This window comes from Triticum aestivum, chromosome 1D (genome assembly GCF_018294505.1).
Source record: "Triticum aestivum cultivar Chinese Spring chromosome 1D, IWGSC CS RefSeq v2.1, whole genome shotgun sequence".
Lineage (NCBI taxonomy): Eukaryota > Viridiplantae > Streptophyta > Magnoliopsida > Poales > Poaceae > Triticum > Triticum aestivum.
Window position 1 is genome coordinate 269,513,722 of NC_057796.1, and position 12,225 is coordinate 269,525,946.

Here is a 12,225-nt window from a genome sequence, read left to right on the forward strand (position 1 = left end):
GAGACCCCAATCATGATTCCTCCTACGGCCTTGTTTGGTCAGGAGGGTTTTCAAGCCCCAAAGGGGCTGGGGATTTTGGGGGATTTGGTGAATCCCTCCCCTTCACCAAATCCCCTCAAATCCCCACAAAACCTCTCCCCCGTCCTAATCCCCCTCCCCATCTGCAGTATTGAGTGTTTGGCACATAGAGGTTGGGGATTTTGCTTCTGTTTTCTTCCATCATATATAAATGACTTGTGGCTCTCATATCCTAGAATTTTACTCCATCAAAGCGCACGTGTGGAATAAACTACTATAATTCTCAATCTTTACTACAACATGAACAACCATATAGTGCATCAACTAGTACTGCATGCAAAAGAAAACATAATCTTTTAATGCTCAAAAGACAGATACCGTCCCAAGCCTCATTGTCATATGAACAAAGAACATCAAAGGCTAGCAAGCATCAGGATGCAACACCATCACCCATTTTCTTAACAACAACACAATCATTTTCGATGACTTTGGATCAAATAAAACAATAATATATCATCTGGGCTAAATAAAGATAATCGTGAGAACATTTCATAACAGTTCCTCATATCAGTTCACGGCAGAAGTTCATAAATTTTGATCATTTCGCTCGCCTTTACTTCGCACTCTTGGGAGCAAACTTGCTCCTTGGCTGAAAATAAGATTATATCATCATTTTTTGTTGGACCAAATAGTGTAAAATCATGAGCTTGCGGTGTATGTAATAAGCAATAACACGACAAATTTTAGCCGAACAAAAATATATAAAGCCCCAGCTAGCTTATTACTACAGGATACAGAACAGTCCATAGCTAGCTCATGTAAAAGTCCACCTAGCTACCTCCAGTGAAGCAAACATAGTACAATGCAGTGTGACATGTACAAAACTGTAGAGAGAAAGAAGAAATTTCTATATAGACCGAATACTTGTTCTCTACAGAACGAAAATACTTATTCCATAACACATATGTTATACTTATACATTAATACGCACATGGGTCGACCAGTTCCAAAATATGGTTTCAATTGCATTGCTCACAACTAAATTTATGTGGCCAACATACTAGAAGATGAAAAGTTGCAACTTCTGTTTCATACCAACAATTCACAATCCCACAACTACATATGAGAACCATGATGCTTCACAGGGAACAGGAGAAAAATATGTCATGGAGTCTGTTTCTTATACTAACAATTCACAGGTAACTTCTTTTACCTCTATTTGTCGGCGTTCTGGGAACGGGGGTCCCCAGACTTGCCAGCCTACGGCCCACAGCGTGGCTAAGCAGCAGGCCGTATGGCCCATCTTCGTCAACAAGGCACTCAGGACCCTCACGAGGGTCCAAGCCTCGCGAGGAGGACAACGCAAGGCCTCCTCTGGAGTGGCCTAGCCAGGCAGGCTCACGAGGAGCGGAGATACCAAGGCGAGGCAAACCTCACGAGGCTCTCGTGACGTGAGCCATGACGAACGGCACCAGGCGGGCGCCAGTGCGCGCAGCGTCTCTATTTCCCCTTTGGTGCTAAGGCGGCCAGCGCAGGCGAAGAGTACCGAGGCATCAGGCAAAGGTTGCCATATTGGTGCAACGAGACCAAGACCGGAGGACGGTAAGGCGGAGGTCATCGTGGAGCCCAAGACGGCGTCACCCCAGAGCTTTTCGTAGGCGAAGACCGCTTTTGTCAGGATAGCTTGTACTAGCTGTCCCCCTTCAAATTTGCCCAGCGTTGTTGGCTCCCTTCCCGCCGATATTTGGGAAGAGGACCAGGGCCTATATAAGTAGAGCTAGCCACCACAGTAGAGGCATCGAATCCTCACGCCACAAGTTCACACACACAAGAACACCTCAACCTCAGGAGGTTGTTCTTCCCTTGTACTGTTCATCATCAGCCCAAGAGGCAATCCACCACCACCACACTGGAGTAGGGTATTACACCGCAACGGTGGCCCGAACCAGTATAAACCTCGTGTCTTTCTGTGTTGCGAGTTCGTCGAGTTTGTCCGCAAGATCTTAGCGAGCTAGAGCGTAGATCGGTAGGAGGGAAAGACTTCGCGCGCACCCCAGTGTTCGAACCTTAAGGGTTTGCCGGAACCCCACATCCGACATTTGGCGCGCCAGGTAGGGGTGCGCCGGAGCTCCTCTCCACCAACCTGTGCCCCGTGCCGCCGCGCTTCGCTCCCATGGCAGGAGCGCCGCCACCCGCCTCTGCGACCGACACCAGCAGCAGGGAGTCTGGGTACCGGGCCCTGGCCCCCGCCCTACGGCGGGTGCAGTGGCCAACCAAGTTCAAGCCGGAGATGCCGCCGCGTTACGACGGTGCGGCAGATCCAGCGCCATTCCTGCTGGCATACGAGGAGACCGTCCTTGAAGCCGGAGGCGACGACAAGATAATGGCCAACTGGTTCCCCATGGCCCTCGCCGGCGAGCCGCGCGCCTGGTTGCTCAACCTCCCGGGGTCCATGGTGGCGTCCTGGGAGGAACACCGCAACCTCTTCACCGCGCGCTACGCGGTGCCGGTGCACCACGCAGTCGCGGCGCTGCTGGGTGGCTCTCAAGCGCCGCCTTCGGATCACCATGTCAAGCCTTTCTTCCGTTAGATTGGGCCAGCCTCCAAGCGCCCGGGGGCTCCGCCGGGTTGGGCTGCGCCGGAGGCCGACCTCACCTTCGACTCGGAAGACCACCCCGGCTCCACTGCCGGCTCTGGCATACTCCCAATGCTCTGCACGCCTACCATCTGCAACGTGGCCATCACCAAGACCCTCATCGACGGCGGTGCCGGCCTCAACTTGCTCTCCGTAGAAGCCTTCAGCCTCCTCCACGTGCCGCCCGAGCGGCTCAGCCTCAGCAAGCCTTTTTCGGGAGTGGGTGGTGGACCTGCCCACTCTCTGGGGCAGATCCGCCTCCCTGTCACCTTCGGCACACGCGACAACTACCGCACTGAGCTGGTGGACTTCGACATCGCCCGCATCGGTCTCCCGTACAATGCCATACTCGGGTACCCGGCTCTTGCTCACTTCATTGCAGCGACTCACCCGGCCTACAACCTCATGAAGATGTCAGGGAGCAAGGGCGTCCTCAGCATCAAGGGGGACACTAAGGAGGCAGTGATGGTGCTCAGGCTCGCCTTCAAGACCGCGGCAGCAGTGCAGCCAGCCGGCACCAGTACGCCCGAGGCCAAGGAGACCGCGCCCGCCAAGAAAAAGCAGTTGTTCACCCAAGACAAGGCGGAGACCAAGCAGGTGCCGGTTGACGAGGACGGGTCTTCAGGAGCCACCTTTACCATAGGAACCAGCCTTTACCCAGGACAAGAAGAAGCTTTGGTGAGGTTTTTGCACGCAAATAAGGAGATATTCACGTGGGAGCCCAATCAGCTGGTAGGGGTCTCGAGAGAGGTGATCCAGCATCATCTAAGGGTGTGCCCCAACATGCGCCCCGTGAAGCAGCGGGCAAGACGGCAGTCCACTGAGAAGTAGGCCTTCATCGTCAAAGAGACGCGCAAGCTGGAGGCAGCAGGTACCATCCGAGAGGTTCGATACCCCGAATGGCTGGCGAACCCTGTCGTGGTACCGAAGAAAGGTGGGAAGGAACGGATGTGCGTCGACTTCACCAACCTTAACAAAGCTTGACCCCAAGATCCGTTCCCCCTTCCACGCATCAATCAAATCGTCGACTCCACCGCCGAGTGCGACTTGCTATGTTTCCTGGATGCGTTCTCTGGATACCATCAAATCAAGATGGCGGTGGAGGATGTGGAGAAGACGGCCTTCCTGACACCGTGTGGGGTGTACTGCTACACCTCCATGCCCTTCGGCCTACGCAACGCGGGTGCAACCTTTCAGCGGCTGATGCACATCGCCTTGGGGCGGCAGTTCGGCAGGAACACAGAGGCCTACGTTGATGACATAGTGGTCAAATCTCGCGAGGCGAGGACGTTGATTCAAGACTTGGAGGAGACCTTTGAGAGCTTGCGCCGGGTGAACTTGAGGCTTAACCCGGAGAAGTGCGTGTTTGGCGTCCCCTCTGGTAAGCTGCTAGGGTTCCTCGTATCCCACAGAGGGATCGAGGCGAACCCGGAGAAGATCAAGGCCATCGAAGACATGAGCCCACCACAGACCCTCAAGGAGATGCAAAAGCTAGCAGCACGGGTGACTGCGTTAGGACGTTTTATCTCCAAGCTAGGCGAGCGCGCCTTGCCCTTCTTTAAGCTCATGAGGAAGAAGGGCCCCTTCGAGTGGACCCCGGAGGCCGACCGAGCCTTCCAAGACCTCAAGAAATACCTCACCAGCTCCCCGGTGATGGTGGCACCACGGCCTCTCGAGCCTCTGGTACTTTACCTTGCCGCCACCCCGTACTCCGCCAGCGCGGCGCTGGTGGCAGTTCGGGAGGAGCGCCAAGACAAGGGTGCGCCGCGCCAAGCCAGAGCTGATGCAGCGCAGGGTCAGGAAGGCGCGGCAAAGCCGTCAGTGGCGGAAGACCAAGCCCAGCAGGGCAACATCACAGAAGCTCCTGAGGACGGTCAGGACTCAGGAAACCCTCCACCTCAGGATATGCCACAGTCTCCGCAGGACCCGAGCCTCAATAGTGTGCCAGCCCTCATCGAGCACCCGTTGTACTTCGTCAGCACCGTACTACGGGACACGAGGGCACGCTACACCATGCCGCCAAAGCTCCTGCTCGCACTCTTGGTGGCCTCGCGCAAGCTGCGACACTACTTCCAGGGCCACCCCATCAAGGTCGTCTCATCTTACCCATTGGAGAGGGTACTCAGGAGCCCAAACTCAGCCGGAAGGGTCGCTGAATGGAACATCAAGCTGTAAGCATTTCAGCTGGAGTTCAGCACTACCAGGGTCATCAAGGGAGCCGCGCTCGCCGATTTTGTGGCAGAATGGACCGATGCCCCGGCTCTTGAGGAAGGAGAAGACCGGTCCACCTCCCCAGGAAGTGAGGCACCAGACGGTTGGGTCATGTATTTCGATGGCGCCTTCGTGCACCAGGGCGCGGGGGCTGGAGCAATGCTCATCTCGCCCACTCAGGACAAGCTTTACTACGTCGTGCAACTCTGCTTCCAGTGCGGCAAGAAGGTCTCCAACAATATTGCAGAATACGAAGGCCTCATAGCTGGCCTGAAAGCCACGGCGGCTCTGGGGGTGAGGCACCTTACCATCAAGGGCGACTCGCCGCTCCTCGTCAACTTCTCCAATAAAGTGTACGAGCCAAAGGACGAGCACATGGAGGCCTACCTTGCGGAGGTGCGCAAGATGGAAAAGCAGTTCTCGGGCCTGGAGATGCAGCACGTGCCGCGGGGCACCAACAAGGAAGCCGATGACATCGCCAAGAGAGCATCCAAGCGGCAACCGCAAGAGCCCGGCGTCTTCGAAGAGCGGCTCTTGAAGCCATCGGCTACGCCACCTCTTTCGAGCACGACTCAGCCTCGGAAAGAGCTCCCACAGCCCCCGGCCACGGGAGCCCCAGCCTGCGGCCCAACCACAGGAGCTCGGCTGCTCCTGGCGCTCGGGCCCCAGGAGGAGTGCTGGACCAAGGAATTCAAGGAGTACCTGATGCACGGGACGCTGCCGGAGAAGGAAGAAGACGCTGAGCGCGTGGCCCGACAGGCCACGGCATACTGCATTCAAGACGGCGAGTTGTACAGGAAGCGACCGAATGATGTCACGCTGCGCTGCATCTCCAGCGATCAAGGAAGGGAGCTGCTGATTGACATACACGGCGGTGATTGCGGACACCACTCGTTGTCATGGACCCTTGTTGGCAAGGTGTTCCGCGGTGGGTTCTATTGGCCTACAGCACTCAACGACGCGGCCGAGCTGGTGAAGTCTTGTGAAGCTTGCCAATTCCATGCCAAGAAGATCCATCAGCCTGCACAGGGCCTCCAAACCATTCCGCTCACGTGGCCGTTCGCGGTCTGGGGGCTGGACATCTTAGGCCCGTTCCCACGAGCGCCAGGGGGCTACCGCTATCTCTAGGTCGCCATCGACAAGTTCACCAAGTGGGCGGAAGTGGAAGCCGTCCGTACCATTCCAGCCGGCTCTGCTGTCAAGTTCATCAAGGGCCTCATGAGCCGCTTCGGGGTCCCCAACCGCATCATAACAGATAACGGCTCGCAGTTTACTAGTAACCTCTTCAAAACCTACTGTGCTAACCTTGGAACGCAGATCTTCTATGCTTCGGTGGCCCACCCCAGGAGCAATAGTCAGGCCGAACGCGCCAACGCTGAGGTCCTGAGGGGTCTCAAGACCAGGACCTTCAAGAAGAAGCTGGAGGCCTGCGGCAGGGGCTGGCACGACGAACTCCAGTCCGTATTGTGGTCCATCCGTACCACTGCCACCAAGCCAACGGGCGAGACTCCATTCTTCCTCGTCTATGGAGCTGAGGCAGTCCTTCCTCACGAGGTCAAGCATTGCTCCGCGCGGGTCCCAGCGTTCGACGAAACGCAGCAGGACGCCACGCGGGGGATGGATCTCGTGCTGGGGGAGGAGCGCCGTCGCGAAGCCGCATTGAGGGCGGCAAGGTACCAACAAGCTCTGCGGCGGTACCACTGCCGCAACATCCGCTCCAGGACGCTCGAGGTAGGCGACCTCGTCCTGAGGCGGGTCCTCTCCAGGGAAGGGCTGCACAAGCTTTCGCCCATGTGGGAGGGCCCGTTCAGGGTCGTTCATGTCTCCAGGCCGGGTGCAGCGCGCCTGGAGACGCAGGATGGGACACCCATCCAGAATGCCTGGAACATCCAGCACCTCCGGAAGTTCTATCCATGAAGCAAGGCCCAGAGCCTGAGAAGCAAAGCCCAGAGCCTGAGAAGAAAGGCCCAGAGCCGGTGAAGAAGGCCCGGTGCCTGTGAAGAATCGCCGCCTGTGACACTCTCACGTAATAATGAGTTGGGGTTGTACACGCCCCGGAGTCTCAGGAGCGCCGGTCTCAGGCCTTGGGACTCCCTCCCACGACTAGTGGACAGCACTTAGCTCCGCGCTGGTGAGAAGACTTGAATACTAGATTAGGTGCCGGACGCGGCTTTTCATTTGCTTTCCGTAGTTGGCTCGCTTTTCCATAATCAGAGTTGCTCTTGGTGTTTGTTGCTGATTTGGTTCCCCAGCCTTTTACCGCTTTTTTGGCTCTAGTTTGCTCATGTTCTCTCTCTCGCATACCTCGCGAGGGGGCTAGGCAGGTGCCCTCGCGAGCATTTCTCTTCTCTTTGCCTTCTCGCGAGCCACCCTCGTTCGAGCCTGGAAGCTGGCACATCTCTCCTAAATCCGTGCCCCTCGGGTACCACGATACAAGGCGCCAAGTCAAGGCTTGGGTGGACGGAAAATCCTTTGGTGCACCCCCTAATGATTTTTTTGCAGTTTCCGAGCAACGCGGACACCACGTGAGGGAAAGGGCTTCCCAAACACACCAGGTTAACTTATCTTTGCACAAAATAACAACACGGCATGGGAACGACTCGCACAATGCATTAACCAAAGAACCACAGTTCGATACACGCCCCTCTGGGCCCACACTGGTTTCGTTTCCCGATGCAGGAAAGAAAGAAAAAGCTAAGCAAGCAGCATTGCAGCAATCCGCGGAGGCAGGCCCTTGGCGACACCCCGAGCCTAGCCAGACCCCTCCTCGCGCTTCACGGAGGCGCGACGACGAGATGACCCGCTGCCTCCTTCGAAGCGGGTGCGGCGACGCGGCGGCTGGTCGTAGCCACCGCTGCTGGAGCTGTCATCGGAGGAAGAGCCGCCGTAGCTGGAGGAGACGCGGTCGCCGCCGAGGACCATTACCAAGGCGGAGCACCTCCTCACCGTTGTTCGTCTCGGGGCAGCACCCGGCGCGGCGACCATCTTCCCCGAAAACCTTCACGTAGAGGGTCGATTCACCATCGTACCTGAAGTGGAGGGTGCACTGCCTGCCCAGGCCACGCGCGCGGGCAAATGTCTGCCAGCCAAGGGCCAGGGCTATGTTGCCCGCGGCGGAAGTCTCGACCGCAACCCAAGAGGCCCTGCTGCAACACCGTCCGCCTGCAGCCAGAGCCCGCCCGGACCAGAGGCCGGCAGTTCGCCGGCGAAGAAGCGCGGAAGTTGGAGCCAGTTGCCGGCCGGGCTCTCCGACCAGACAACGAACTCCGGCGGCACCTCAGCCGAATGGAAGCGCGGGCGGGGAGGCCGCACCATCAACGCGCGCCTCCCCTCATCGGCTGAACCACCATGGATGGGACGATCCCCACCGCGTACCGCGGCGCCACCTCGACGGTGGGCCCCGGCAGGGGCCGCGGCGTGCTTGCACGGACGGCCGCGGCCGCGCTTGGGCTCCGGGGAGCCGGGGCCCTCGCGAGGGGCCTTTCCTTTCTCGGCAGCAGAACTTCTTTCGTGGCGCCATCGATGGCACTGCGAGCAACGGAGCAGAGAAGCAAGCAAGCAAGGAAGAGATGGGCAACGGGGGCTCCGCCCCCTCCGCATTTATAGCAAGAGAAGGCCAACCGGCGTCTCCCACGATCGCAGGTAATGATGGTTTTCCTTGCATGTCGCGGGGACTTGTCAAGTCGTACAGTTGCCGAGGCAGCGTGGGGAAGCGGAGACGCCCATGTCCAATCAACCGCCACGCGTCGACTGAGGCCGCAGGCTTTTGGGGCCCGCGGTGCTCTAAACTTGACCCTTGGCTTCGCCGCGAAGCCAAGCCCGAGCGCACCTTGGGCCCGGGGGCTACTGTCGGTGTTCTGGGAACGGGGGTCCCCAGACTTGCCTGCCAGCGGCCCACAGCGTGGCTAAGCAGCAGGCCGTACGGCCCATCTTCGTCAACAAGGCACTCAAGACCCTCGCGAGGGTCCAACCCCCGCGAGGAGGACGACGCAAGGCCTCCTCTGGAGTGGCCTCGCCAGGCAGGCTCACGAGAAGCGGAGATATCAAGGCGAGGCAAACCTCACGAGACTCTCATGACGTGAGCCATGACGAACGGCACCAGGCGGGCGCCAGTGCGCGCAGCGTCTCTATTTCCTCTTTGGTGCTAAGGCGGCCAGCGCAAGCGAAGAGTACCGAGGCATCAGGCAAAGGTTGCCATATTGGTGCAACGAGACCAAGACCGGAGGACGGCAAGGCGGAGGTCATCGTGGAGCCCAAGACGGCATCACCCCAGAGCTTTTCGCAGGCAAAGACCACTTTTGTCAGGATAGCTTCTACTAGTTGTCCCCCTTCAAATTTGCCCGCCGTTGTTGGCTCCCTTCCCGCTCGATATTTGGGAAGAGGACCAGGGCCTATATAAGTAGAGCTAGCCACCACAGTAGAGGCATCGAATCCTCACGCCACAAGATCACAAGCACAAGAACACCTCAACCTCAGGAGGCTGTTCTTCCCTTGTACTGTTCATCATGAGCCCAAGAGGCAATCCACCACCACCACACTGGAGTAGGGTATTACACCGCAACGGTGGCCCGAACTAGTATAAACCTCGTGTCTTTCTGTGTTGCGAGTTCGTCGAGTTTGTCCGCAAGATCTTAGCGAGCTAGAGCGTAGATCGGTAGGAGGGAAAGACTTCGCGCGCACCCCAGTGTTCGAACCTTAATGGTTTGCCGGAACCCCACATCCGACACTATTTAACAAGAAGATGAGAAAAGCTTTGATTAACTTCCTCTGTCGCAGTTTCGGTATGTGCAACACTGGCAATCTGTGATGGCTCAGTAGTGGATGTCAAGTTATAACGGCCCTCAACAATGTGCACTACAACAAGAATGCAATTGTCAATCAATTAACTATAACTTTGTAACTAATTAAGATGTATGGATGCCGCTGAACTAACCATCATAGAGATTTCCTAATAAGTTGAAGAGAGGAAAATGTTTGGACTTGAATTTATTGATCCTTCAACCAAATGACTGCACAAAAAACAAGGGGGGATAGAAGTTAAACAACTACCAATAGAGAGTTAATAAAATGATATAACTAGTCCAATACTCAAATTAGGAGGAAAACACTTACAATCATCAACTCATCCCAAAGATGTTCATCAGCTTGTATCATGCAGCTAATTTCATCCCAATCAACTCCACTTTGTTTACGTGCCTCCTTTAGCATTTTATAGTCTCTCTTCAATTCCTTTTCCTTCTCTTGAACATGGGACTTTGAGAATTTGACATAACTATTTCTAGCATGGAATATTCCAACCATCAGATTCCAAATTTCACCATTCCATTCGTTCCGCCTCGGTGATAAGGAGTATTATGATGAAGAAGTATCTCCACCAAAGCCTTTTCAAGTTCTAGATTCCATTGGGCTCTGGATTTCAGATCTAAGGACATAGAAGAAGGATTATAGTTCTAAATTTGATTGAAAACAACCAGTTTTTACCATACAAAAAGAAGAAAGACGAGCAAAAGATAATGTATTGTTGGTCAGTATACAAGTTTGCATATAAGCATGCAACTGTGATCTCAGTAGACAAGTTATAAAACTCAAAAGCCAAAGTCTGACAGATAGATGAAACATATAAATACTACATACTATTTCTCTATGATCCACAATTTTGTGCAACCAAATATCTAATATATGGACTCTCTTGAACTAATAAAGAGACATTGTAACAATAGGATATGAGAATACCATTTGGAGAATCCCATTTGGTAATCTTTCGCGAATCCATTTTTTCTCCAAGTGCAACTTTCCTTCCCCTTGCAGCTGGCACCAAGTTAAATTTGCTACTTGCGGCCATATATATTTTCCTAATGGACATCGAGGTTATATGAATCGAGAGACATGAATCAACAAAGTGACAATGCAAAGGAAGCAATATTAAACAGAGGTAAAAGAAGTGATGTATATTAGAGAAATGCTACCGATCTTAACACATGTTCTTCGGGCTTATGAGGCTACTTGCTACTTGTGTCCATATATAACTATATTACTAGTTTGTACTATACCCTAATTAGTTCAGTCCCTTGTCAAATTAATTATGTCAGCAATAAATAGTACGCCAACGAATAAAATTTCTTGTATCAAGTTACTACTGATGATGTGTACATCCCATCGACGATTGAGTTCAGAACTAAACAACATGGTCATCTGGATTGATTTTGTAAACATGTTCATTTGAAAAAGTATACTCAACCGAATCAGAACAAAGACAAGTTTCAATATTATGCAAAAGCAAGAGGTACAGAACTACCATCCTATTTCTGCAGGACACGAAAAATAAAAATTATTCTTTTGCTTCCCGTGATCCCTTGATACGCTGTATTGTTCCTGCTGATATGTAGAGTCTAGATTCTGAAACTGGATCATGTTTGGTTCATTCTATAAGGAACGAGAGCCAAGCATTGATTCAAGATGCCAATGTCTATCTATCAGCATGAACAAAGTTAACTACCATCCTGGTTCCAACACCAAGATCAATCCAGACTAAAATTATAGCAAGTGATGTTTCCATTGCTAACTATAGAGGGAATACGAGACAATAATGCTAGTGGTGCCGGAAAGGGGAGAGCGGTGGTGGCTCTCGGTAATGGCGTGCTTGGCGAACTCGTCGGGGACTACGATACGAACGGCGGACCAATCGGCGGCGGCCATATTGAAAAAACCTAGATGAAGATGGAGGGAAGGGGAGTGGGAGTGGGAGGGGAGGGGGAAGGAGTACCTCAGGGCAGATGGCCAGCTTGCCCTAGGAAGAAGCGGAATCAGGCGTCCGACGGCGACGGATACGGCGACGGCGGCGACAGAGACGGCTGCTCACGTCGTTATTGCAGCTGCGTCTCGTCTCCCTCTCGCGTGAGGCCTGCGAGCCGCGATGTACCCCTTGATGCTGGAAAGCCCCGTGGATCGGGGAGGATGTAACGGGATATTTGGGGCTGGCCCGATTGAAGCCCACTGTACCAAACGCTTCACTTGGGATTTTGAGGGCTTTTAAGCCCCAGAGGGAGAATCCACTAAAAAATCCTTGAAGCCCGGTGTGCCAAACAAGGCCTACTTGGGCGCCACCTTGGTTGCTCCTCCCTCCCACCCACCTATATATATGTGGGAAGGGGGTGCCTAGCACACAACAGACAATTGCCTAGCCATGTGCGGCACCCCCCTCCATCGTTTACACCCCCGGTCATATTTTCCTAGTGCTTAGGCGAAGCCCTGCGGAGATAGCTTCACCATCACCGTTACCATGCCGTTGTGCTGCTGGAACTCATCCACTACCTCATCGTCTTGCTGGATCAAGAAGGCAGAGGACGTCATCGAGCTGAACG

General features: G+C 54.4%; 1 long non-coding RNA gene across 1 annotated transcript; it reads right to left on the reverse strand.

Moving 5' to 3' along the window:
- Positions 1 to 393: 393 nt before the first annotated feature.
- LOC123168294 (uncharacterized) lies at positions 394 to 11,770 on the reverse strand. The gene is made up of 5 exons (XR_006484278.1): positions 11,628 to 11,770; positions 10,598 to 10,716; positions 9,977 to 10,286; positions 9,798 to 9,873; positions 394 to 667 (listed from the first exon to the last, which is right to left on the reverse strand). It is a non-coding gene; the product is annotated as an uncharacterized lncRNA (long non-coding RNA).
- Positions 11,771 to 12,225: the final 455 nt, after the last annotated feature.